A 6,000-nucleotide genomic window follows, 5' to 3' on the forward strand; every position below is an offset into this window, starting at 1 on the left:
ATGAAATACACAAATTCTTAGAAAGGCACAGACTACCAAAACTGACTCAAGAATCAATAAAATATCTGAATAGACCTATAACAAGAGATAAAATTAGTAATCAAGAAACTCTCACAAAGAAAAGCTCAGACCAGATGGCTTCACAGATGAGTTTTACCAAATGTTTAAGGAAGAATTTTAATGAATGCTTTACAAACTCTTACAGAAATAGAAGAGGAGGGAAAATTTTACAACTCATTCTGTGAGACCAGTATTTTTCTGATACCAAAACCAGACAATGACATCACAGGGAAAAAAAAAAAAAACCTATGAATATAGATGAAAAAATCCTCAACAAAATACTAACTACCTGAATCTATTGACATACAAAAAGGATTATACACCATGAGCAAGTGTAAATTATCCCAGGAATACAAGATTGGTTTGACATTCAAAAATCCATTTGACAAAATCCAACATCCCTTCATGATAAAAATACTCAACAGACTACAAATAGAACTTCCTCAAAACAACAAAGGGCATCTATGAAGAACCCTATGAAACATCATAATAGTAAAATACAGAAGCTTTCCCTTTAAGACTGGGAGAAAAGAAAAGGATGTCTTCTCTCAAAACTTCTATTGAGCATGGTACTGGAGGTCCTAGCCAGGGCATTCAGGCAAGAAAAAGTAATGAAAGGCACCAGATTGAAAAGGGCAAAGTATTTCTATTGGCAGGAATCTGCACAAAATGTATTAAAGCTAATGAATGGGTTTAGCAAGGATGCAGGATACAAAATCAACATACAAAAATCAGTTGAATTTCCATCATCATAATAAACAATTTGAGAATAAAATTTTAAAACAATTCCATTTCTAATGGTTGCAAAAAGAATAAAACACCAGGAATAAATTTAGCAAAACAAGTCCTTGGAAACCCACAAATCATCCCTGAAAGAAACTAGAGAGACCTAAAGAAATGGAAAGACAGCCTGTGTTCATGGATTGGAAAACTTAGTATTGTTAAAATAGCAGTATTCTTTAAATTGATCTACAGATTTAATGCCATACTTGTTAAAATTTCAGCTGCCGTTTTGCAGAAATTAACAAGTTGATTCTGGACTTCCCTGGTGGTGCAGTGGTTAAGAATCCACCTGCCAATGCAGGGGACACGTGTTCAATCCCTGGTCTGGGAAGATCCCACATGCCGTGGAGCAACTAAGCCCATGCTCCACAACTACTGAGCCTGTGCTCTAGAGCCTGTGAGCCACAACTACTGAAGCTCGCGCACCTAGAGCCCGTGCTCCGCAACAAAGACAAGCCACCGCAATGAGAAGGCCGCACACCGCAATGAAGAGTAGCCCCCTCTCGCCACAAGTAGAGAAAGCCCGCGTGCAGCAACAAAGACCCAACACAGACAAAGATGGAAAAAAAAAAAAATCTATTTTTAAGAAAAAAGAAAAAACAAGTTGATCCTGAAATCTACATGGATATGGGCTTCCAGTTTCCAGTTCAGCATATAAGGAGATTGGAAGGTGTCACTCTTTCCTAACAATTTGACTTATGTCTTTTAACATAACATAACTGGAAAATCAACAACTCTTTTAAGAAACATTAAGAGAAGTGAGGTCACAGGGCAAACTGTTGCCCTCAAAATTAAAGAAACAGACAGGCAAATACAGAAAATCACAACTTACCAGAGCAGAAACCCCTGAGCACAAACCTCGAAGGGACCCAGTACCAAGGTAGAAAATACAAACTGTAATTGATGAACCACTGGAGGCTCAGGGTAGACAAGTCTGAGAGTTAAAAAGTCCAGGGGGTGGGGTAGTCACAGCAGGGATCTTACACTTTTGTGATTTTTACCTCCTGAGGCTTGACCAGATCTTCACAGTGATATTGAAGGAAAATCTCCTCATGCTTCTAGCATGGGGAGGGGAAAAGGAACCCTTTGAAATATGACAGAGCATTCTGTTCTTCTTAATCAGGCTTGTCCTCTAGAGAAACGATTTTATCAGAGCCTAAACTATTGGGGATTTATCAGAGCCTAGACGACTCAGGGAATACCCAACTCCACCCCACTCTAGCCATCTGTCCCACCTAAGAGAGTGGGGGGAGGGAACTGAGGAGCACTTACAAAGGTCACAGGTCAGAGACACAGGATACTGAAAGGCCAAAGCCTAATCACAGGACTGTAGAATGCTTCCCCTCCCCTTACACCTCACCACCACTTTACTAAAGACCTATTTATGGCAGTTCTATTTACCCAGGATATCTTGCCTATCAAGAAAAAATTACAAGACATACTAAAACACAAAAAATGCAGTTTGAAGAGACAGAATGAGCATCAAAATCAAACTGAGGTATGACAAGAGACGTTGGAATTTTCAGACCAAGATAAAATAATCATGATTAATACAGAAAGAGCTCTAATGTATAAAGTAGAAACCATGTAAGAACAGATGGGCAATGGAGCAGAGAGATGGAAATTCTAAGGAAGGATCTAAAAGAAATGCAAGGGATTGAAAACATGATAAAAGAAGTGAAGAATGCTTTTGATGAGCTCACTAGTACACCGGACACAGCTGAGGAAAGAATCTCTGAATTTGAGGATGTGTCAGTAGAAGCTTCCAAAATGGAAAAGCAAATAGAAAAAAGACTGGAAAAAGTCACAGAACCAAATATCCAAGAATTGTGGGATTACTACAAAAGGTGTAACATACACATAATGGGAATACCAGAAAGAGAAGAGAGAGAGAAAGGAAAAGAAATATTTGAAACAATGGTGACTGATAATTTCCTCCAAATTAATGTTGGACACCAAATCACAGATCCAGGAAGCTCAGAGAATACCATGCAGGATAAATGCCAAAAAACCATCTAGGACATATCATATTTAAACGTTAGAAAATCAAAAGAAAGAAAAAATTTGAAAGAAGTCAGACAAAAAGACACCTTACCTATAGAAGAGCACAGATAAGGATTACATTTGATTTCTTTTCAGAAACCATGCAAGCAAGACAAGAGTGGTGTAATATATTTAAATTGTTGAAAGAGAAATACTCCAACCTGGCATTTTGAACACTAGAGAGTTATCCTTCAGCAGTGTAGGAGAAAGACTTTTTCAGACAAATAGAAATTGAGGGGATTTGTTCCCAGTAGATGAGCCCTGCAAGAAATGTTAAAAGAAGTTATTCAGGGAGAAGGAAAATGATATAGTTCAGAAACTTGGGTTTACGTAAAGAAAGGAAGAGCACCAGAGAAGGGATAAGTGAAGGTAAAATAAAAACTTTTATTTTTCTTATTCTTCATTGAGCTAACAGACAACAGTTCATTAAAATAATAACAGCGACAATGTACTTGATTGTGAGATATATTAATATATATGTGAATTACTGTCGTAATGAGCAATGATACAGGGATGAACAGGAAGATTAGGACTATCTTGTTACCATAAGATATTTTCACTAACTGTGAAGGAGGGCAGCATTATTTGAAAGTGAATTTGGATTAGTTGTACATGTATATTACAAACTCTAGAGCAACCACCAAAAGAAGTATAACTGATATGCCAAGAAAGGAAAAAAAATTGTCATATAAAATGCTAACTAAAACCCACAATCAGAAACAGAGAGGAGAACAAAAATAGGAACAAAAAACAGAGCAACGAATAGAAAACTATAACGAATATGGTAGATCTTAACCCAACTGTATCAATAATCACTTTAAAAGCCAATGGTTTAAACATAACAAATAAAAGAGATTGTCAGTGTGGATCAAAGAACAAGACTTAACTATATGTTGTCTCTAAGAAACACACTTAAAATTTGAAGATACGCATAGATTAACAATAAAGAGATGGAGAAAGATATACCATGATTACACTAATAAGGAGAAAGCGGAGTAGCTGTATTAATTTCAGACAGGTCACACTTCAGATCAAGGAAAGTTATCAGGGATAAGGAGGGATATTACATAAGTATTAAGGGGTCAGTTCTCCAAGAATATATAACAAGCCTTAATGTGTTTTTGCCTGACAACAGAGTGTCAAAATAGACAAGTCAAAAACTGTTGGAGGTGTAAGGAGAAAGAGATGAATCCATTATTATGGTTGTAGACATCAACACCCTTCTCACAGAAATGGACAGATCAGCAGACAGAAAATCAGTAAGGAGGTAGTTGAGCTCAACAGCACCATCAGTCAACTGGGTATAACTGACATCTATTGATTACTTCATCCAACAAGAGCAGAATACACATTCTTCTCAAGCTCACATGGACGTTCACCAAGATAGATCACATTGTGGGCCATAAAAAACACCTTAATGAATTTAAAAGAACAGAAATCACACAAAGTAAGCTCTCAGACCACAGATGGATTAAAATAGAAATCGGTAACAGAAAGATAGCTGGAAAGACCCCAAATATCTGGAGATTAAACAACACATTTCCAAATAATACATGAGTCAGGAAGAAATCTCAAGAAAAAAAATTTTTTTAATGCTTTGAACGAAATGAATATTAAAATGCAACTTATTAAAATCTGTGGGATATAGTGAAAGTAGTGTTTACAGGGAAATTTATAGCATTGAATGCTTATATTTTAAAAATAAGAAAAATCTAAAATCAATAATCTAAAAGCCTTCCACGTTAGGAAATTAGGAAAAGAAAATGAACTTAATCCAAAGTAAGCAGAAGGGAAGAAAGAAAAAAAATGACAGCAGAAATCAATGAAATAGAAAGCATGAAATCAATAGAGAAAATCAACAAAATCTAATGAGTTCTTCAAAAAGATCAATAAAATCAATAAGCCTCTAGCCAGGTTGATTAGGAAAAAATGGAAGAAGAAAAATGATTAATATCAGAAATGAAAGAGGGGTCATCACTACTGATCCCAGGATATTAAAGGATAATAAAGGAACATCATGAACAGCTCTATTCCCACAAATCTGGTAACCTAGATGAAATGGACCAATTCCTTGAAATGTGCCAAAGTTCACACAAGAAGAAATAGACCATCTGAATATGATTATATCTATTAAAGAAATTGAATCAATAATTAATAACCTGGGATTTCCCTGGTGGCGCAGTTGTCAAGAATCCGCCTGCCAATGAAGGGGGTATGGGTTTGATCCCTGGTCCAGGAAGATCCCACATGCCGCGGAGCAACTAAGCCCATGAGCCACAACTACCGAGCCTGTGCTCTAGAGCCCACAAGCCACAACTACTGAGCCTGCGTGCTGCAGCTACTGAGCCTGCATGCCTAGAGCCCGTGCTCCACAACAAGAGAAGCCACCGCAGTGAGAAGCCCGCGCAGTGCAATGAAGAGTAGCCCCCACTTGCCGCAACTAGAGAAGGCCTGCACGCAGCAACGAAGACCCAACACAGCCAAACATAAAATAAATAAATAAAACAAATTTATTTTTAAAATGTTTAAATAATAATAATAACCTTCCAAAACAGAAAATACCAGACCTGGATGGATTCACTGGTGAATTCTATAAAACATTTAAGGAAGAAATTATACCAATTCTCTACAATCTCTTCTAGAAGATAGAAACAGAGGGACGACTTTCTAACTCATTCCACAAGGCCAGCATTACCATGATACCAAAACCAGACAACAACTTTACAAGAAAGGAAAACTACAAGCTGATATCGCTCATGAAAACAGATACAAAAATCCTCAAAAAATATTAGCAAATCAAATCCAAGAATGTATAAAAAGAATTATACACCATCACCAAGTGGGATTTATTCCAGGTATCCAAGGCTGGTTCAACATTCAAAAATAAATAAATATAATCTTTCACATCAACAAGCTAAAGAAGAAAAATCACATGATCGTATCAATAGATGCGGAAAAACACTGAACAAAATCTAACACCGAATCATGATAAAAAAAGTCAGCCATCTAGGAATAGATGGAACTTCCTCAACTTGATAAAGAATATCTACAAAAAACCCCGAAGCTGACATCATACTTCATGGTGAGAAACTATAAGCTTTCCCACAATGATCA

The sequence above is a fragment of the Balaenoptera musculus genome, chromosome 15, assembly GCF_009873245.2.
Source record: "Balaenoptera musculus isolate JJ_BM4_2016_0621 chromosome 15, mBalMus1.pri.v3, whole genome shotgun sequence".
Taxonomy (NCBI): Eukaryota; Metazoa; Chordata; class Mammalia; order Artiodactyla; family Balaenopteridae; genus Balaenoptera; species Balaenoptera musculus.